The sequence below is a fragment of the Papilio polytes genome, unplaced genomic scaffold, assembly GCF_000836215.1.
Source record: "Papilio polytes unplaced genomic scaffold, Ppol_1.0 DF824169.1, whole genome shotgun sequence".
In the NCBI taxonomy this organism is placed as follows: Eukaryota; Metazoa; Arthropoda; class Insecta; order Lepidoptera; family Papilionidae; genus Papilio; species Papilio polytes.
The window spans coordinates 3916313-3939937 of record NW_013525035.1 but is presented as its reverse complement, the minus strand read 5'-3'; the positions used below and the strand labels follow the sequence as shown (position 1 = coordinate 3939937).

General features: G+C 33.9%; 1 protein-coding gene across 4 annotated transcripts in view; it reads left to right on the top strand.

The window, feature by feature from the left end:
- The window catches only part of LOC106111345 (plasma membrane calcium-transporting ATPase 2), a 133011-nt gene that overhangs the window by 12262 nt on the left and 97124 nt on the right, over window positions 1-23625 (top strand). The window contains exon 2 of one of the 4 annotated variants that reach the window (XM_013293379.1): window positions 7457-7886. The gene's annotated coding sequence lies outside the window, so the exon portion shown is untranslated. Of the gene's footprint in view, window positions 1-7456; window positions 7887-18083; window positions 18568-23625 lie in introns of those variants that run through there. The other 3 variants (XM_013293380.1, XM_013293378.1, XM_013293381.1) reach the window with 3 other exon arrangements.

The window sequence follows — 23625 nt, the reverse complement described above, 5'->3', positions numbered from 1 at the left end:
GGGCGATTTAATTGTGAAATACAATTAAACGCACTATATCCGTCTTACAGTTTCACACGAAGGTACAATAGAGTAAGAAGACCCTGCGGTATAGTCGTCGCAAACATCAGAACCACATCGCTAATTTTCACATGTCTTTAGTTACTATTTAAACAGGGAGCGTTCATTACCAGTACTGCCCTATCCTACTGGTCTGCTTATACTCATTATTCTGTACTCGTGTGTAACTGGTACCGGGTCTTTATATCCGTCGTTACGGATATATGCGTAGGTTTTACGATGGATGGATTACGCAGCCGGTCTTGGCGACCAGTCGTAAAGTCCACGTAATGTTGCCCACACGCGTAAAAGTTTACTTTAGCGACTTACAGCACCTATATTGTTATCCGGATACCCGGGTATTACCGGATATCTCATTGCAACATATAATTGGAGATATTGTGTGCATCTTTGGCATCTTCAGTCGTAGATTATGTTAAGTTAAAATAACTGTATTTTTTTTAAATCAAAAATTTTAATCTATGGGCTTTTTGTTTTGTGAATTCCGTTTGCCGCTTATTTGCTGTCACCTTATACTTTTAAATAAACTGTTATGTATTTATCAGATAGATAATAAAACCTAGACATTAGACACTGAGTCCTATTTGCTTCAATTTGCACTAACAAGCCACAAAGATATCTAATTCCGTACGAACAATTCAAAACATCCATTCGTCACTAACGAGCACTTTAAACGAGCCAACAAACAATTACGTTCGCAAAAAGCCTAAAAAGAAACGTATAAAGAATCCCACTCGACCACTAATGGTCTAAATGCCACTAAACACTAACAACTCGTCTGCAAACGATGCCAGCCTAGTTCCGTACTTCCGTCGCGTCAAAGTAAGCTTTTAGTGAAATGTAGTTCCGCTAGTGGGCCAGAGATGGCGTTAATTGTACTTTTAGGTTTTTCATTGGTTTATTAAATTTGTAAATACTTTCCGTTTATTTTCTTATTGATATTCATTGTATATGCCCTTCATATAACTGTTTTATTTTTTTAGTAACAATAACATATCAACGTCTAAGAAAATAATGTCATAAAAACAAGTCTAAAATTTCCAAAATCCCAGACTGGTGTTACTGTACAGGTTCACACTATCGTGTTCTAAAAGGTAAAAAAAACTTGCAGAATATTAGGAAAGACTATAATTTGATATTACCGTCCCTACTACGTTGACGTCTGATGATGTCATAGTTAAGTCGGTGACGTCACCGCTATGCTAAACACGTACCGAGCCGGAAGCTCTGGCCGCACTTGATCCGAGCTTTCCGCTTCATTTCCCTCTGACATACAATAAATGCGACGGGACATTGAATTAAATGAGTCGGATTTGCTCGTGATGGTTTCCCTTTTGTAAGCTCTGGGACCCGATGACGTTAGTATACATTTTAATACAAATATTCTGGCTAACATTTCTGATAAATCTTCTATATTGCAAAGGCATTTTAGGCAAGGGTAAACAGTGTTTTTAAAATAGGAAATCTAAGCATAACAGCGGGCGCACACCTTAACTGAACTATGGCACAACAGATGTGCGATTGTCGATTGTTTCGCTGCCTATACAATAGTTTAGTTGCACAACTATAAATCGAGTAGTCTGCGCTTCTTCATATTAGAAAGATTGGAATCAAAGCGCGACTATACTTTAACTATACTATCGCGACGTGCGATAGTATAGTTAAAGGTTTGCGGGCTCTTAACATTCCAAAAAATCGTACCAAATTATAATTCCGACTGTAAAAATGTCAAAAAGAGACTTATTAAATAATTACACTTATGGTCAGGGCGTCTGTCAAATTAATTTAATTAGAAAATAAATAAACGCCACGCCTCGATAAAAACAAATCCTGTTAGGTTATTTCATAATAACGTCTTTCTACATTTATGCAGATAAATAAAAACTAATCTCTAATAAATCTAGCAACAGATCTTGAGGCATTAAACAGCGACACGGCGACGTCTGTCCAGCCTTGACCCAACACCCCGCCGTCAACCCACCCCCAACATTTAATCACCCGCCACCCACATCTCCCACTTTAGTATTGACCTAAGATTACCATGATGTCAGATCCTTTTCTTAATTCTCTTAACAATTTGAATACCGACGAGTATTTCTGTAATTTTGTACGAATTATCGTAAATATTAACGTGCAAAATTAATAAACAATATTTATTTACCACTATCCTTACGAGAAAGGCGCAAACCTTTTATATCCTATAGCAAAAACCTGCACACCTCCATATAAGCTCAGGAATCAAAGCGAGACCAAACAGTTGTGTCATTTAGTCAGAGGTGTGAGCGCCCCCTTATTGCTTTGATCTATCTTACTTCACACTAATATTATAAATGCGAAAGTTTAGATGGATGTTTGTTATATTAGAGTTTATAGCCTAAACGGGTGGATGGATCTAGATAAAATTTGGCACATACGCATTATTCTGGAAGAACACTTAGGCTACTCACTTTTGTTTTTTTAATTCCACGCGAATGGAGTCGCGGGCGAAAGCTAGTGATTGATAAGAGAAGAACAAAATTATAGTCTAAGATCCCATTGAAGTCAGAATCACGTTACATTTCAACACTATCGCCTAAGCAACACAAGTAGTATCACTATATACAAATTACGTTAGTACTCGTATAAGCTAGAGGATCTTGGGTCTTAAAGATTTCTTATTTGACGTTTTTGTCATACAAACTAACTTAAGGGTAATAACCTCAAATTTCCAACAAAATGTAATTGCATACCTCGCCGCGGAGACTTGGCGAGATGCCCAACCTACTTCAGACAAACTCATGTTATTAGAGAAATAATTTCATTTCGCCATAAGTGTACACTTACTTGAGATATGAGAAAAAAATGTCACGGAGAACAAACGTTGTAAAATATGATATCATCATCACTTGCCCTTATCCCTTACGGAGGGTCGGCACAGTATGTGCTGCTCTTCCATACATCTCTATCAGTCGTCATATCTGAATCCACTCCTTTCATAAGCATATCCTCTTTCACACAATCCATCCATACTTTCTTCGGTCTTCCTCTTCCTTTGTAGCCATCCACATTCATTCTTAACACTTTCTGGTTTATGTCCCCATCATTTCGTTTTAAAATATGATATGCGATGTCTAAACTTGAGATTATTGGTTTATTAAAAACTTGAGTGAAAATTGTTTAGGATTATCGTATTTTATGTAAAATGGTCATTATTTTCTTTGTTTTGTGTATAACAAATACAATAAGTACAAAATTGTCGATAATAATTAACTTTTTAACGTTATCATTTTATAAATTAATATTTTTTCATCTTGATACTATAATTATTTTAGTTTTTTAAATAAATAAAAGTAGTTCATTTCTTTAGCTGCTATTATTAATTTCCAAAGTTAAATTTGTCTGTATAATAGTACCCCAAATCTCGCTCATAAACTTCACATACAGGGTGAGAGAAAAAGTGTATCCATTTTTTTAATAACTTCGGCACGAAGAGCTTTCGCACTTTATTCTTGTGACGCATTTGTTGGAGCGGAAAAAGCCGTAGAAAATACATTTTGAAATTATAACACGACTTTTTTTCGTATTTATTTTGTACCGACATTTTTCAGTCTCGGAATATTTCAAGTGACTGACACAATTAGATTGTAACAGAAGTTTTCCTTATTAAAAGTAAATAAAGGATTAACTTATACCCAACAATGATGAATGTTTGTTTAATCGTATATTTACACTATTAAGTAACCTCTAAGCCTAGTAAGAATTAGTCACCTATTTTACGTCTTCTTAAATATGAATAACGAACACCTAAATCTTACAAAGCATATTCAATCGTAACTTTAAAACTATATCTAAACAAATAACTATGTTATGCGTTACAATGACAGTAACAAAGTGAATCTATGCGCTATAAATCATTGACAAGGATATGCAATTCGAGTTTATCGACAATAATCTGCCTGCGTAATATAACATCACCGTATCGATATTGACTGGCGATGGTCAGTACATCACTAATCGTCATTACGACGTATGAGGCTTTCGAAAATTTAAATCGCTTTTTGTTGATATCTTCGACTCTTTTACAGTATTCAAGTTATACGAAAACAAAAAATACTTTTCTTTTGATAAAATACTGTAAATAATCCGGTTAACTATGATTTTAATTTAATTTATTAGCGATATCTAAAAATGATTTAGGAAAAAAATAGCAATGCTATATTGTAGATTGAAACTAATTATTTTCTGCAGGCGTTATTAAAATTTTTAAATACCCATTATTTTTAGCTCCGAAAACAACAAGGGGAAACAATGTTTGATTGACAACGTAAACTCAGAGGCAGATCTCACATTGTGATTCTAAATCTAAATGTAGCTGTGGCCATTGCGTACATTAAATGTTACAGAGTACTTATAAATAAATTGCAGACCTTTTGTCGTTCTTTTTTATAAATTAACAATGACCATATTGATATAGATACAAGCAGTAGATCGTGTCGCGGATAGGTTATAATATAACTGCTACAAGTTTATTTCTCTTGGCCGTGCACCCGACATCTTGGCTACTCTTCAATAACGCGGACGTATGTACTATGACCAGACATACATGATCTCCGATCTCACAAATATTTCCACAACAATGTCTTCGAAGACATAGCTCAACATAAACTAGTCAATAGCTCTGATACACTCGAGAATACTTCGTGATGTATCACGACCAGAGTTATTGGCCTGACCGTATCCGAATACTTGTACAAGTTTATTGTCGATTTAGGAGATGAGATAGGTCAGTTTACACTGGTTATACGATAAAACCAACAATACAAGATAAATGGTAGTCGAGTAAAATGTACAATGTTTAGGGAGATTTTGAACGTAATCGTTGAAATGTACAGATAAATAGAGCAACTATTGTTAATATATTATGTTCCACTATGTTGTAGACATCGAAATGCAATAAACAACTATTGAGACATTTAAAGTGAAGCAAATGTAAATTGACTTACGTTTCGACGGTTTTGCTTTTCGACACGAGATGGCGCTGTCCTATTTCTGCAAACAAAAACGAAGATACAATGTTAAAAACAGGATTGCATCAATTTTATTTAATTAAAATTGTAAATGATTTAATACATTCGTATTATATTTTAACAACACAATAAAAACACTCACGTTTATAATGAAACGGTCTAAAAGCTTTAATAATAAGGAACTCTGTTATAAACTGGTTAAATTTAAGAAGAATTTACTTGCGCTTTTGTATCTTATTGTGTTACGCAATATGCGTGAATAATTTTCAACATACCCTCCTTAAAGTCTGCAGAAAAATCTTACATACATAAACATTTAAACTGTGGGTATTTTCAAAAAAATATCCTGCATATGATCTGAAAATGATGTTGAATTCTAATCCCATGATTTATTTATTTTTTCTGTCAAAATGACTTATAGTTTTTTTTTTAAATAATAATAAGTTTTTTTTAATTCTTTAATCAAAATCTAATTTCTTATAAAATATTTAATATACTTAAATAAATTATTAAACCCAAAAAAACTGCATATTTATAAATGTTATTAATTGTTTTTTAAATTAATAAATGTAATAACTAATTTAAAACGAGGATAATCCTGATTTTAATTTCGTCATCATATCCTGGCCTAGATCACGCTATTAAAGTTTTTATAAATAAATCACATATCATGTATTCTTTGACAACATATATCGGGGTGGTCCTGATCTACACAGTGAACTAGTCTTTGAGGAGCTGGTCATAATTCCTCGACACTATGTCCTCTACCTAACACTATTGACAACTGACTGTGTTCGAAAAACTATTCTGAAACTGAAAAAAAAAGTTAATGAGATTTTCTCGACACAACTGTTGTAGACATTTCGACCACCTTTTTTGATCATTTTTAAAAATAATATATTTATAAATCTTGTGGTAATTCCTATTTGAACTTAAAACCAAATGGATGTTACATTTTTTATCGCCTATAACATAAACCAATACGCGAACACCCCTAATGTAATAATCATTTACTGAATGCTTATGTCAAATATTATGTTATTAGACAGTCAGGTAAAATTATATACAGTCTCGTCAATGTAAACCCACGTTTATAAATGTATGACAAAAGATGATGTACGTTTTATTTTAAACCCGGACGTGTTTACACTGAGTCTCGCGTGTCGTGTGGCCTCACACCGAGGACAGGGCCGGATAAATAGCGTAATTAATTATTAACCCTTTATTATATACATTTATAAAATGATATAAATTAGACATTAAGTAAGGTAACTGTACTTAATTAAATAAAATTATTTTTATATTTTAATTTTATTTTATTCTACTCTAAAATATTTTTTTACTACTGGCTGTAAAGAAATCTATGACGTCACAAAAGAGACGCCTATACTATAGTAATATTGATTTAAGTTGTACTAAGCTAAGGCCTTGTCTCGGCTGTTTACTTGCTAAGTGAGATGACGTCACTGTAGCTCAGTGCCAGGCGAATCTGTTCCAATGACCTAGGTATTAAGGTTACGGAAAAATAATACGTTTTGATCTTAATTTATAGATTTTCGACGCCAAGTTCTGTACCAAATATCGTCATTAATTTTATTTTTATGAAATGTTGGGAAATTTTGTATACATTCAGATTACGGTAAGGAACAAAAAACAATAGTTTTTAAATTCTGTACGAAAACGGTCAATTAGTTTACAGGGCAAATTACTTTTTTTATTATTATACCGTTTTGTGCAACGCGACGAAAAAGAATCGGAGTTTATCTCGTAAAAAAGCAATTTCTGTAAGTGGAACATCGCGAATTTCCGCGATAGTACATACAAGTATACTTATGTGATTCCAGTTTCGGTATAAATAAAAGTTATGTTGATTACGTAATCTAGATTTTTTTATATAAGTTATAACTTCCGTGAACATGAACATTTTTTTCGTGTTATTTGTATTTCAACGATTAAAAAATGGTTTATTACTATTTATACCTTTGTTACCGTCAAGGTTTCTTACGTGACTTATTTTTAACCTATTTAGATAACATCAATGTTAAAATCTTTCAGAAATTAAGTTACAATTATATTTTTGTGAAAATAAAGTATGAAGTAGCTACATGAAAAGTCAAGACCTTTTTCCTAACCTATTGATAAATGCAATGTCGAAAACACATAACATACCTGCTGAGTTATAGATCTTATGGTGACAGTTTGCAAACACAATATTCGATTGTAGTTGGGAAACAAATTAAATTCTTTAACTGTACGCTTTTTCCTTTCATACCTATTGTCTGATAACAATATGTTAATTCACCAAAGACCGCAATCACAATACGAAGCGCCATTTTGTTGCCGCTAATTGCAAACTACCACTGGATTAATCAAACCCTCTATTGTTTCAGATTAACGTGCCCGCGATACGTGCGAGAGAGATAGATACAACACCCTGATATAAAAACGCTGTATATGGAGCGGGACGGGTGTAGTTTACGTGCTTCGCGCATTAAATCACACAAAAGCCAAGACAGGTAATAGTGCGGGAGCGAGACACCAATTTTTAATAGAATAAATTTAAATTTCGAACGACCAGGGACGAACTGTTAGGACTTTAGGTGCTTTAGGTGGACTAGCCTTATTTTAACTGTCAAAATGTGTTCGGGTGTGTAGTTAGGGCTTCGTGTAGGGTGTAGGGTTAATAAGGGTCGGTACAGACGAGGCGGTGCGCGGGTGTGTGGCGGCAGTGCGAGGCGTGTGTGATGCGACGCCGGCTTCGAAGACACCAACGGATTCCGGTCAAGCAGTCGCCTACATTCGTCTGACGAATCCGTTCAGGTAAGATTCTCTACTAATGTTGTGCGATACACCATTTTTTATTTTCTTTTACTTATGTTTTTGAAGTAACACTTAGACAATGGAAGTTGGTAAATGCATGATTTCAAATCAAGTTTTAGCATGAGGTAAAGTAAAATTTTTATTTCGAACATTTTTTGAAAACACAGCGACGATACACACATTCGTAGGTTCGTATTTGAGTATGTTTCTGTGTTTCAAACCAATAACCTGAATTATCCTTTTAGCAGTAGTAGGGTAGGGATTTATCACCAATTAATTAAGAATTAGCTAGGTCACTGACAGAAGTGAAGCACACTATGATAGTGTGAGTACGTGCCGAATCAACGCCATCTATACTTGACAAGAAGAGTCTCATGAGAGCCCACGACATCCGAAGGTAGCTTCAGCTAATAAACGTATTGGGGACAAGTGATATCAAATAAGGTGCTTAATTATTAAAAATGAAAATACATTTTTGTAATGTTTAAGAAATGCAAACCCGCTCTTACAAATTACAACAGATAAAATGCATCTAAATTAGTAAATAATTACTTTTTCTAGAATTTGCTGTAGTTTATCTAGCTAGAGTTTCGCTAATGAAGGAACTTAAGGGTATTTTAGTAAAAGCCCAGTATCTATACTAATATAATAAAGCAAGAACGCACAACACTTCGTGACGTAGGATGTCAGCAATCACACCATATTTTTGAATAATGCCTTCTTTAATAAAAAGCCCTACACTTACGGCACGCATTAGGCTATGTATTTCGCATTAAACTTAATTAAACTTAAACTTAAAGGTTAATAAATTGGAAATGGAAAAACCTTCATGCAGGAAAGGTACCATAAACAACAATCTGCCAACATCAAGGAAGCAAGGTTACCATGGTTGTCATTTGTGCATTTGATTTTTGACATTTGCAATTTTATGCGAACGAAGCCGCACGGGAACAGCTTGTATCTAATAAATAGAATATTTATGCTATAAAGTTACGAGAAAGATACTAAGAGACTAAATTAACCACCGCATGGTTACGATACAAACAAATCCTGGTAGATCGTAAAAAGCAAATGATGATATTCAGAGAACTGAAATAAAGGCGAGGCTGAAGTTATAAATCAATGAGACGGCTGACAATAGAAAGCGTAATAAGGCATAAGCGGTAGCGGAGTAAGATAAACGCGCGAATTCGAATCGGAAAGCAAACACAATTTTTATATGAACTAGTGGTAAGTGACATCTGTCATACGAAGGTTCGAGATCTCATTTTAGTCCCTTTCCCTTACCAACCTTTTCTTATGATGACAGGGTCTGAAAGGGAACCAGATACGACAGAGAAGGGACAATATCGTCTTTCTGGGTGTCCCATCTTTTTTCCCAGATTTTGTATAAGAAATAAGACAACTTGCATAAAAATGGCGGTCTTCATTACTATGAAGTGACTTGGCTACAATATCGTTCAAAATTGTTAGCATTTTGTTTTCCACGAAATACGCTGTAATCTTTTACCTTGATTCACAAATAACGTAAGGAAGTATGCGAGTGAAATGCGAGTAAAGTTATATTCATGTCTATTCTATGTTTCATATTCTACTACAGAATTTCGGATAACATTTGTAACTTTCGTAACATACGCTAAATTCATAACCTATTTTAGCATTACAAGCGCCTTGGGCAAGATATCTCCGGCGCCCGTTAACAGCAATACAAAGCCATACGAAAGAATACTCCACACGCGCCTTTTTATGTGTGTTCTCTGGCCGCATATTAAGAGATTTTTTAATTCTTAAGTAAAATGAAGCATATAATGAGAGATTAACAGATAATAATATCTGAGTAAATGTTCATTATGAGAAATATGTTAGGAGTAACATGGATAAAAAATTACAGCCTTTTCTGAAGTTAATTTAGTGGATTTTGAGTAAACACAAATGTTAGTTATTATTAATACGAAACAAAAAACTAGTATGTTACCAGTGTTGTTAGATGGCTTAAAAATTATTTTGTAATATTCCATTTAACAGACTTATCCTTTATTAAATTTTTCTATAAAAAATAAAACCAATATCGTTAATTATTACCTTGAAATCTTCAAGAAAAAAAAACAACCCCGATCTAGATTTTAATTAAAAGTCGAAGGTTTAGTGTTGTTAATAAAGCGCTGTCAGCGATTTACTCGTAGTGTTCTAATATAATAGGTTTAGACGATGAGTGAATGCAGCGCTTTAGGGTGCGGTACGATCGATGTGCGCGCGCCTGCGGTGACGTCATAGCCTTAAGAACTATCAGCAAAATGAAATTTAAATTTTCATAATACAATTATTAAGATAACATAATACATATTATGTATTTAAATAATTACTTTAATTATTAATTGATAAATCAAATACAAAATATTTTAAAAATCCAAGTGCTTTATAAAACTCTTATGAGAAGTCCTCTTTCAGGCCTGTTCGCCAATATAGGCCGTTACTAGAGCCCTAGCTACCCTGATTAGAACCCTAGCTGGTCTTAAACAACATACACAAATTACCCGTGAGTTAATCCGTGATTTTTCATTAGTGTAGTGATTGGCTATAATTTTTAATTCAAGCTACCATATTAAAAAAGTAAATATAACCTTATAAAATATCTTAATAAGAAAGTACAACGGATTATTTCATGCAAATATGTAATACGTAAGTATAACGGATTAAATCCTATTATAATAAAAGAAAATGTAATTTAAAAATTACTATGCATAAAGAGCGAAGAGACACTCATTTGAATTCAGAAAGCCAACATGAAAATAATGTTAAAAATGATTAAAACCTAATATATGCATGAAACTACGTAAAAGTTTATGTGCAAAAGACATTTTATACGACTCGTAATTATTCACTAGTTTTAAAAAAATGTTGCCAGTTTTTGCGACGTCACTAACCGTAGAAGACTTATTCCTTTACTGAATTTTATTGTATCACTGATCTATGTAAATGGACAGGCTATAAGACTATATTTTGTGTCTTGTACATAATAGGGATATAAATAATTGTCATTATCAACGGGGAGGTTTAAATTGAAAAAAACTAGTTGGCATTAACAACCAAAAACCTATCTATTTCTACAGATCGGTGGTGTTAATACAAATATCACGGGACAAAACCTTTAGTTACATCTTATAGTGTAGATGTCACAACGTACGAACAGCTCATTTCTCTATTTTTGAACATCAGTTGACTGCTTGCTTGGTAACAGGCTCGGAGATCAGCTCAATTTGTACACGAATAGAGGTATGAAGTACTAAGTTGAGAGCTATCGTGCTCGACAGATCTCATAGTTATCGTACATCGTTGAGCTGTGAGCTACTCATTTAATTGAATCACAGCTCAGCGGTTCAGGATTTAGCTGAATTGATCTTTTGAACTGCAGCACAGTTGATTTACACACATCTATCACGTTACGATTATAAAAAGTACAGTAAAAACAAGTGTCACAGCAATGGAATTCTACGGTATTTCGGCTACAATTTCGCCTTTGGGATTCGTTTAAATTCGGCAAGCTTCGTACCCAAGCTCTGTACAATGTATATGATAATTAATTGATCCACAAAACCTCGTAAACATGGACTCTTTTATCCGTTGACGTTTTTAGGTTAGAAGTATAATTTAAAGATTTTACTAGCCCTACGACGTTTACCTTTGCCTACGTTATTATAATATTATAATTTTTTGTTTTTAATTAATTAGTTCTATTGCTTTGTTTATTTTTTAAAACATAAAAAATCTATCTTCAAGATATTAAATACGATACAACATTTAGTCATAAAATTAAAAAAAAATCTCTTTTCATAATTGCAATTATTGTTTTTGTAATATTATAAACATTTATCAATATATCACAATTATCTTATCATTGGTAAATCCAAATTCCACACTTAAAGTACAAGATGTAAATTATAAGTATAATTTTTAATTCCTTCTTTATTCTTTACTTTTGCTTTTTATTTTAAAAATATTATAATTAAAAACACAACTTCAACAATACAATAAACTTCAAAAAGCAAGAGTATCTTCTCAAAGGTTGGTAACACATCTACACTTCCGCTAGTATTTATAATGTTGGTCATAAAGATCCATGGGGGTTCAATTTCGATGTTCCTTCCGTTCGTTTATCCATTCACTTATAAATAAATAAAGTATCAAATAGTAAAAATCACTTAAATCTTAATCTTAAATCACATGTTTTTGAAAAACATAGCATTTTAAAAAGACGACCTAAATATGTCTGTTAGTGGCGGGCGTATACCTTTGACTAAACTATCGAACTACTGTTGTGTGATTGTCGATTGTTTCGCAGCCAATTCAACTGTTTAGTTGCACAACTAAAAATCGAGTATTGTGCGCACATACATACAAGCTCAGAGGAATAAAAGCGAGGCAAAGCACAAGAGATGATTTTATCTTTATAGTTAGAATGTTGGTCATCAGGGACTTCTTTTCATCATTCTCCATGGTAGGTTTTTGTACGAGTTTTTTCGGAGCGAAAACTCATAACCTAAAAATAGTCAGATTAATAATGACAGTTAATTAATTTTGATATATCTTACCTTAATTTATTTAGGTCAAAATAAATATAATCTAAATTATAACCTTACAATAGATATAAATTTGATAAATACGTATTTCTCGTATCAATTTACGTGTCGTTTTAATCAATTCTCAAATATTTTATAATTGTATTTGTATTAGGAATTGATTTAATCTTACGCACAATTTTTCGTTACAATTTAAACAGAAAACTAATATTAAAAGTCAACAATTTTCATTATACTACTAGCTGTCGCCCGCGACTTCCTTCACGCAATATTTAGATAAACCGATAATATGCCCATTATGTCAGCTACCCTTCAGTGAAAGATCGGTCGAAATCGGTCCAGCCGTTTTATTACCCGGAACAAACTCGGCGAACAGACAGACAGACAAGAATAAAATAAATGCGATTTTCTTTATCAGCAATGCAAATACATCATCTTTCCGAAATTTGAAATTATTCTTTTGATATTACAAACAGACACTTCAATTTTATTTTCTGTAAAGATATAGATGTGTAGATTTAAAACAACTATTATTTTATTCATAAAATATTGTTTGTTCAGTTTGTATATTCCATTTATTTTACATTATGTCAAAATTGTTTGACATAACTTTCTACAACGTACCGTTTTATGCAACGCTGACATTTACAAACTACAGTTTATTAAAATCACGACATTACAACGTTTAGTCTACAGTTATTGTTTTTGTTTAATACATCAGACAAATGGCTTGATCTTTTAGTTTTATGAAGGACAGAGAAAAAATGGAAGAGTAACTTATGGGAAAATTTAGAAGCATAGACAAAATGCACGTATGTAATTTAGGCGTTCTTTCGTACAATTGCTAAGTCTGACTTTGATTCCTATGAGTATATTTGGTGGTATACACTACTCGATTTTTAGTTGTGCTAGTAAACAGTTGAATTGGCTACGAAACAATCGACAATCGCACAACAGTTGTGCGATAGTTTAAAGTGCCCGCTCTCAAAAGACGGTTGTAATGAACGCGAAGTAACGCCTTGTTCAGGACGTGCCAAGTTCGGGAGTACTTTTGTACTCTCCACTCAATAAAATTATGTAACTCTTGGCAATGTATCTATGAATGGCAGATACCAGCGTGGTATACAAACATATAGCGTGAGTTTCCACTGTTGAAACACATGAGAAACATGATTTTCTAGTTTTTAAGAATAAAACGAATGTTATGGAAGTTCAAATCTATATTTCATTCAAAGGCACGTAAAAAGTGGCTTATTTCCATGCACATGCCGTGATAAATGTAAAATATAAAAACTACTTTATGACCATACTAATGACTATCTGTTGCTCGCGACTTCGTCCGTGTGTAATTAAAAGTAATATATAAAATAAAGCCTATGTTACTCACAGCTAAAATACCTTTCTAACGATGAAACAATTTTTAAACTCGGATCAGTAGTTTTTGAGTTATTTCAATACATACAAAAATACTAATGTGGAAACATCTTTATAATATTGACTAGTATACATCTAATAAAATTGGGGTATCTGTTTGTAATATCAAAAGAAACATTAGAGATTTCGGGAACATGATGCATTCGCGTTGCTGATAGCGAAAATCGCATTAAATTTTTTTTGTCCGACTGTCTGGTGCACGCCGCGTTTATTCCGCTTAATCTCCGAAACCGTTGGGCACATTTCGATAGGACTTTTCCTGGAGGGTAGCTGACATGGATATGTACACTATAGGCTACTTTTTTTTCCTATTCTCCGCTGTTAAAATGGCGTAACGGGTGGTCCAAATTGGCGCTAATGAAGTTTGCGGGCGTTTTTTTTTTGTGACTGAATGGCCATTGTTTGCCTTGAACAGGCATTTACAGATTCACCGGGCTTGAGGTGGGCGAGCGCAGATGGCGCTTAGCCTCAATCTGGAACGGGCGACAGCTCGTTCTAACTAGTATAGGTAGTTGCCCTCCAACCTAGCCTCGATCAGTTGGCGACCATAGACACCATAATTATTAAATTAATAATTAAACAATTAATCAACACCCAGCGGTATTCAGGTGATACTGCGACAGTGCTTATCACAATCTACTTATCAGTTTTGAAGAAGTGCGTCAAAACTCGCACCACATGCGTCAGAATTACAATTTGCTTTATTTTTATCGAGGCTTTAGATCCCGGATAAGTTTGCCGCATTGTGATAATTTACACGTTACACGAAATGTTTAAGAAGTGCCACACAAATGATAAGATGTAAACAATGTTTTTTTTTACTAAGTAAATACATTTCAAGGCGAATAAAAATGTAACTCAGTGATATTTTAATCTTGAAGTCAGATTTAAAAAGGACGAAAGTAAACGAAGACGCGATTGGACAACCGGGCATGTCGCTAAATAGAAAAGAGCCCCACAGTTCTGGGAATTACAGTCTCACGAACAGTTATCAACTTCCAACGTATGTTAAAAAGGGGTACTAGGGTACTGGTAGTACTAAAACTGGGACTGTTTAATACAATACTGTTAATGATTATCTATATATATCTTTTATACAAGTAATAAAAATGGAGTGTCTGTTTGTAATATCAAAAGAAAAATTCTAGATATCGGGAAGATGATGTATTTGCGTTACTGTTAACGATAATCGAGTTAAAAAAAATTTGTCTGTCTGTCTGTCCGCAAGCCGCGTCTGTTCCGGAAAATATCCGGAATGGCTGGGCCGATTTTAATCGGACTTTCACTGATGGTTAGCTAACATAGACAAGCGTATCATCTTCTTTTACTTCTACAGCCCTACAGCCCTTTGTTGGCCTTGGCTTGGTTCAGCAATTTGTTCTATTTCGGCCTATCTCTGGCCACGGTCCTCCAGTTTGCCATGCCAACGGTTTCCGCATCTCTTATGCCGTCTATCCACCGGCAAGCGTATCATAGGCTACTTTTTTATCTTAATATTTCGTGGACGAAGTCGCGGGCAAGAGCTATTGTTAATACACTCATTTTCAGAGACTTCAAAAAATTTTATATTATTCAGTATTCTCGACGAGTTCCCTGTTACTGAGGACTTGATTTGTATCGAAATACTCGAACAATGAGCCTTGACTATGCTGGAAGTTTACTGTGACTGTGATCAGAAATAGATGCGTTCAAACAGCACAGACTAAACAGCACAGTCAATCTGTCCGTCTGTTTTGATATTTATCGTTTCAAATTGAATTTACATCGTCAAAGATGATTTGAAGTTATTTTTTAACACCAATTTACCTTGACTCATGCGTAGAATCATCGTGTAATGTAGTTATTGAGGAGAAATATTTAGTGACTAAGTACGAAAAAAAAAACTTTAGTTGTAAATTAAAAGCTATACTATTTTGTAATACAATAGGTACGAAACTATTAATTTTTAAATATGGTTCCTTTTATCGTGGTAATCAAAATCGGCTCCTTATTAAGTGATATTAATTTGGCAATAAATTCATACAGCAACTAATGTTGCTGCGGCCTCTACAACTGTTAAAGCAATCGCTTTCTATGACTAGGTATCGATTTATCGGAGTTTTGTATCGATTAAATTGTTGTGTAACGTCCCTAAATAAAACGGGCAACACTAAATCCGTCGTTCGCGCCACGTGCGATACGTTGGCAGACAATGAAGTAATCACGCGCATTGTTTAATGCTATTTTTAGGTTATCAACTTTTAGTTCCTAACGCGGACCAACGAAATGATATTTTACAAAGTTTTAATTGCAATTAAGATATTAAATAAACCAATAAACATTTGAAAACAAAGCAAAAATGTTTCAATGAAATTACTGTAACAGTTATATATATACTAGTTACAATTTTAGAAATAAAGAACACTTTGGAAAGGATTAAGGGACTAAGGGAAATAATTATAAATATGAAAACACCAACGTACTGTCAGAAGGCAAATGTCATTTACGAGAAGATTAATTGCATAGAAGTCGCTAAATGATCACACTTAGTGCAGATTTAGTATGAAAAATGAACTCTGAGAGAGGCTGAAGGTAAGAATCTATGTCTATAACTATACTATTATAATAAAGTGTAAACACACACTTCTTTGTTGCCTAAGATATCAGCAATTACAGCATATTTAAAAAAAAAAAACCTTTAAAATAAAAAGCCCTACACTTAAGTCACGCTTTAGGCTATATATTTTCACGCGATTAAACTTAGGAGGTATATTTTTTGGATAAAAAACCTAATGTGGGAAAGAGACCATAAGTTGCTGCTAAGCAAGATTGCCAAGGTTTGTAATGTCATTTTGACATTTGCTATTGATAATTTGACAGATGTAAACAATAAAATAAAATTTTATAATTTCATGCGGATGAAGCCGCACGGGAACAGCTAGTTATTAATAATTATACTAATTTATGTTCTTTAAATCGGAAATTTGAAATTACACGGGATGCATACTACCGCCTTTCGACTGGAAATGTTTTATAATTATTGTTGTACAACAAGATATGGATGTGAACAACAACATTATCATTAAAAAGCCTGACAATGCGTTACAGGGCCTTAAAAAATAATTAAGATAACGTTTGACGCACGACGTCTATCTGGTAGCGAACCAATTCGAATAGAATTTTTCGTAGATAATGTCCCTTGCATTGCAATTAAGCAAAGAAGTAACAGTATTTTTAAATAAAAGTATTAAAGGTTGATTCGTGTTTTTTTTTATGACGGTAAAAAGTTCAAATTGAAACTATTTTGTCTACCTTCAGTAACATCGTATACGCAATCCTTAGCTTTTTGACTTATTATATTTATTATACTAAAATAATTAAAACAGACATTCAAGGTGCTAATGCGTACAATCGAACGGAATATTTAACCAATACTATTTTGTAATAATAAAAAGGAAAAAATCTAAGGCGTAGATCGCACCGTAGTCACGCTTCGGCTCCCAAGCATGAATCTAGTTTCCTTATTTAATATGGAGGACGATGTTGAGTGAACTACCAGAGAAAACGCATTTATAAAAAAAAAACGTTAAAAACATGATTTTTAGAATCAGTCCACAAAAATCTGCAATTAGAGCGGTATTTTCTAATGTACTGTGCTGCTCTGTACCAACTGTACAAATTAATTGTACCAATTGTACCGTTAAAAAACTAAACCTACACTAATTTAAAAAATTCTAACAAACTTGCTGTGTAAGTTAGGATTCGATTTATTTATTTCTCAATAACATAACAAAAATGTAAGTGCAGATATTTTGTAACCTACTAACATTTTAAAAGAAAAACCCGTCAAGCATGACCGGTTTTCTATTCGCATGCGCAATGCACTTTACGACTATCGTACTAAGTGAAGAAAACGGTTTCAGCGCTTCATCGTTCATGACACAACTATTCTTTTAAAATCGATCGGGTAATACAAGCGCAAGGCTTGTCATTCACTGACGTCGCACCCGCGGTCTGCACGACGCATGCGCGTCTGGCCGTCGTCTATCCCGCACAAATATAGATGAATACTCGTTCAAAAGTGTCTACTTACTCCACAGAGGTCTTTTCAACTTGGTCGTATAACTTTAACGCCAGAATCTACATTCGAGCGGTTATCTCATTTTGTCGCATCGCGATATAGATAACGAAAGCGCTAGTAAAATATTTTATTAATTATGCGATAACTAAATTGCCCTTGTTTTACTATAAATGAAAAGTAAATTGCGGCAACGGCATGCCGTAATGTTCGGCCAATTGTCGTCGGGTGTGTGGTGACGGATGGACGGATTTCGTGTACGAGCGTGTTGTGCGGTGGTTTCGTTCATTTCGTTCAACCAGTCAGAAAAGCGGACTCAAACCGCGCGGTCGCGCGGCGCGTCGGTGCTCGTAGTTTTTTAGTTTGACAGTTGGCGCGTTTTTTCGTTTCGGTTTAGCTAGATATATTTTGTGAAAAGCATAGATTTTAAGTAAGTGCAATCTGTGTATTTTCTGTTAACTTCTAGTGTGCGACTAGTCATTTGTGCATTAACCACATTGGCTGTGATTTTAGTGATTGTACGCCCTGTGAACTTTCTTCGATTAGGATTTTGTGATTATTCTTTTGGAAACCATCTAAGAGTACGTGTCATCAACTGCAGGGGACTAAAAAGGTACGAAAGATTGTTTTATTACAGTACACTCGCTAAATAGGTTCTTTTCATGCTTGGATAAGTCGGACATTGAACATTGCTATTTGGGGCAGACAATTTCTCTTGCGGGTCCGATTAAAACCTGTTCCAAATATAGCGAATCGAGCTACGTAGGATTATGTCTACATCCGTTGTAAACTGTATGGGTACATTCAAAGTTATATTAAGAAGTACTTGGGAGTAAGTTTGGTTGAGAATCTCGTTTTCCCTTGGCCGGGGCGAGACGAAGTAGACAGCTGTGCTCACGTAACGGGTAAAAATAAATACTCGGGCATTATCGGCCGCTAGACAAACCGGCTTTGCTGTGGACAACGCGGTATTATTAGTGCAGATTATACAATAATTCGCGGTAGTTTACAGGTTATGTGGGATACCAAAAGCAAATATAAATCCACAAACAAAATAAGACTTTATTTGCCCACACAAATGATTTGCATTGCATAATCAACAGTATAATTATATTTTTTTTGTAAATAATTTAATATACTCATCAATAAAACATTTTCCTTTCAGTTGTTTTTTGGTAGTTTTGCTGGGGAAAATTTATTCATGTACCAACTAATAAGTATTTAAAAACAAAAATTTAACTATCAACCATATTTTTAATTGAAATTAAATACCTCACTGCAAATATACACCATATGCTGTTTTATCTATGCCATATACCTATGTACATAGATTTTATGGAAAACTGTACAAAAGTGATAAACACCATATTCCTATTATATTATGCGATTAAAATAAGCTTAAGGTATAAAAAATAACAACCTCAAACTGTAAATGTAGTACAAATTTTGATACAAATGTTTATTTAAAATTTTAACTCGGAGGTAAAGATTATAAAAAAACATACAGATGAATAGAGTACCCTCTTTCGGGAAGTGAGTGAAATAAACATTGTTGTAAAATATTTTACTGACCCTACCTAATCTTGTATTTGATAGCTTTAATGTCATTCATTTATGTATATTTTAAAAACTAATTTAAATACTTGCTCACATGTAAAACACTGATCTGACAAAAAGAACAAAATCTCAATTGTAATGTGTGGTTCACACTTGGCCAGTACAGTTAGACAGTTGCGCCAGCCAGTCATAGATTGTATGGATCACTTGGGGTCAGTTAGCTTACACACTGTGCCAGTTGATTGTCTGTCCGGGTTATGAGTATTACTGTCCTCGCCAAGTGTGATCCATGCATTACTTTGTCAGATGGTTGGAGGTTATAAAGCATATCTTTAATCAATACAGTCAGGGAAGTTGGCAGAATGGGTTGTCCTACTTTTATATATGAATGAGGACACCCATAGGCCATTTATGAATAAAATAGAAAAGATTTATGGCCTCAAATGAATACATAATTGCTATGGCAGTTCCAGCATCCATATTTTGGCATTTTGCCTGCCAGTATTTTATAAATACTGTTATTTATTATGTCTGATTTTTAACAGTTTATATTTTAGTCTGTTTTCCTCATAGACAATGCAATTCTGTAACATTGTAATTAGTAATTAATAAGAACTAATTTGAATACTACTAAGTTAGACTTAATTTTTCTATTGCACTGTTAGGATTGTCCTACATTGATGTAAGGTATACTATTGTGTATGAAATTACATTAAGAAATTAAATAATTTACATCTACCCTCCATCAAATCCTTTAACATTTTGATGATTTTAATATCTTAATCGAGTCTTTTTTTATATATCTGAACTCCCTACAGCCTGCTATTGATGCTTATTTTTAACTAAAGAGTCAATCTCAATTAAAACTGTGCGTGTAGGTCAAAATTTTAACTGTCAGTTGAATGGTACAAGTATAGTTTTTCCTTCTGGTTTTATCCGAACAGTTTGATAGAAACTGATATAACTAAGCAAACATGCATATTCTTATGTATGTAAATGGGTGCGATATAGAGAACCTATACAAAGTAATAAAATCTATTCTGATTAGAGGTAAACATACATAAAACATGTGTAGCTCAAAAATAAGGTAATATAATTGAGTTGATCTTTTCGTAACACACATGTGGTGTGTCTCATGGTACTTTTATATCATGCATAGATTGTAATTATCATTACACAGTTATGGGTCACATGGGTAATATTATCAGTTTTTAATGTTATCCTAACTTACAGTAATACCAGTATATGGCATGCCCACTTTTGGTTGTAAAAGCATTTTAACATTCAACGACTTTTCAATTCATACCGCAATAACTACCAGCGATTTGGCAACGCACCGTTTGAAAGTCGGCGGTAGAACAGGAGGAGGGGGGGTTATCTGAAATATGGCGACTAGACGGCCGTTACCCCGTCGTGACGGCGCTCCAGAAGCTATTAATTACGCGCCAGAGAGACTCGACAGCTCGATGAAGTCATATCGATCTGATTTCCACTCAAATAAGAAAAAATGACGTCACTCTTTATTATATTAAACGTCAAGATGAGCTGGACTGAGAGTAGAAAGCAATATCCAAGTAAATTTGCTTTAAATTACCAAGCTAGTCAAATTAAACGTTTTTATTCTTTTTTGCCAATGAATCAGTTTTATATCTACCCTCTGACATAACTGTCGACAAGTTGACAAAGTCAACTAGTTAATCATGCATAATAGTACCCAAAGAATTCAACTGGTTGAAACGTCGAAGGGTGATAATCAGTTGATTCAACTAGTTCGTTAAATCGCCCATCCCTAGGCATAGAACGTTTTAAGAATCATGCCATCTTTACATTGAATGTTTGGACGCGACGCTTTGGGGGGGTGAGGTGTATTTAAAGCTATTGGGAATCGTCACCGGCGCGCGCGTCACTCGCACGCGAATAGAAAACTTCTGACCCTCGCGGTGACGTAGCCGTTAGTGACGGCCGGGAGAGCGTTCACAATGATAAAATATATCAACCAATATTATCGCGTCTTTACATCCTAACTGACCAATAGATTTAGGGTGTCATATTATAAATGCGAAAGTATAGATGGATGGATGGTTTGTTAGAGTTTGTAGCCGAAACAGCTGAACGGAATTCGATGAAATTTGGTATAGATGTAGAGGATAGTCTGGAAGAACACATAGACTACTCACCTTTGTTTTTTTTTAATCCCACGCGGACGGAGTTGCGGACGAAAGCTGGTTTATTATAAATCTCCAAGTAAGGCTATGTATCTTCTAATAGACCAGGTATACCTCAAGCCTGTTAAAGAAACTAATTACAGAATAATGGTTAGCGCTAGCTTTGTCTGCAGTTTCCAAGATGATTACGTCATTGACATAGGGACCCTGTTACTGGCAACTTCAACTTCTTCATTTCAAACCAATACTTTACTTTTTTATTGTGAGTTCACATACAAGACATTCACAAATGTGATCTTAAAATAGACACATTACTTGCTTATGTGTTTATATACCTGTTTATCTTTTAAAAACTTCTCTAGGAGCGTTGCCTTCTAAGTGGAACACGGTGCTGGCCATTGGCCAATTCGACCTGGCCAATGCAGCCTATCCATTGATAAGATAGTCTTTCAGCTTTCGTGCACCGCGTTTATAAAAAATGATTACATTTTATATCTGTTTACATTGCAACAAGGACTATTTCAAGGCTTCAGTCCGTTATCTTGGCTTATCTAATGCATACTTGCATTTATGATCACATGTTTGTTCGTTTTCTGATTGAGTGATGGTAACATGCATTTAGAAGGTAACATAATGAGAAAGGTTTTTATTATAATATAAGTTGGCAAACGAGCAAGCGGCCACCTGAATCCACCGAGACGCACATAAAGTGGACATTTCCCCTTCCTATGTGTCTCCTCCACCGTCAAATCCACTTTTCCTTCACATCCTTTCCTCTTAAGAAAAGAGTGGAAAGGGAAATGGACTAAAATTAGACTAGTTCCTTGATTATCAAAAAATTTGCTATATTTTAAGGAGAAAGAAAGAGAAAACTGTATTCTCTCTCTTTTTTGTATCGTTTCCAACATTCTTGACGGCTTCGACCTCTCTTGGACGTCTCTCGTAGGGTGTTTATTCACTCTTTGTAGTTCTCATTCGTCTAGAAGATTCCATATTGCGATTATAATTCTTGGTACTAACGCATTATTCGTTTCTTCTTCCAACAATAAAAGAGTATGTAAATAAACCTATTATTAATTCTCAAAAAAACCTAATTCTGATATTATTAACAAAGTTTCTATCGTGGGAGACTACATATGACAATTACCATATAGCTTCGCATCCTTGACATGTTTCGTTTTATAAAGCCATTCGACCCTACCTACGTTCTTAAAGCGCATATCGGATTAGGGGATACGAGGTCGAATGTATGCCAGGGTTGCTTACGTTATTACTATACTGTGTAAAAGATATTGAACATCTAAAAATGTAATAAAAACAATTATAGTGATGTCGGAAATAACCGCTTTTTGTTGAAGCCATATTTGTTTTAAGAAATCGATATAAACTGTACAAGATGTCTAGATATCTATACTAATATTATAAAGAGGAAAGGTTAGTGTTTTTGTATGTATTTAAATAACTCAAAAACTAATAGTCCGATTTCAAAAATTCTTACACCATTAAAAGCTACGTTATCAGTGAATAACATAGGTTATGTTTTTTATTGATTTTTTTTTTATTTCTCGCGGGAGAATTTGCGAGCATAAGCTAGTAAGTTATAATTTTGTCTGTTTATTGAATTATGAACACAAATTGAAGAATTTTAGGATCACATTAACTATTAGAATTTAACAATATTGAACAAATATTGTATGGAGTTATTTTAGTATGTCATTTAGATTATTTCAATTGAATATGGATATAAATTCTATTAAAAACATATCTATACAAATACTAAGGTAACTGATAAGTTCCACAGGTAGGGTAAGTTTACATTATCGAAATAGGTATACGGAAACATGCCATCTCACTCATTATCATTAAAAAAATAGAAACATCAATATTTTATTTCGATATATCGCGTTTCACAACTTCGTTACACGAAAGAGACGGTTGTTTGTTGGTTT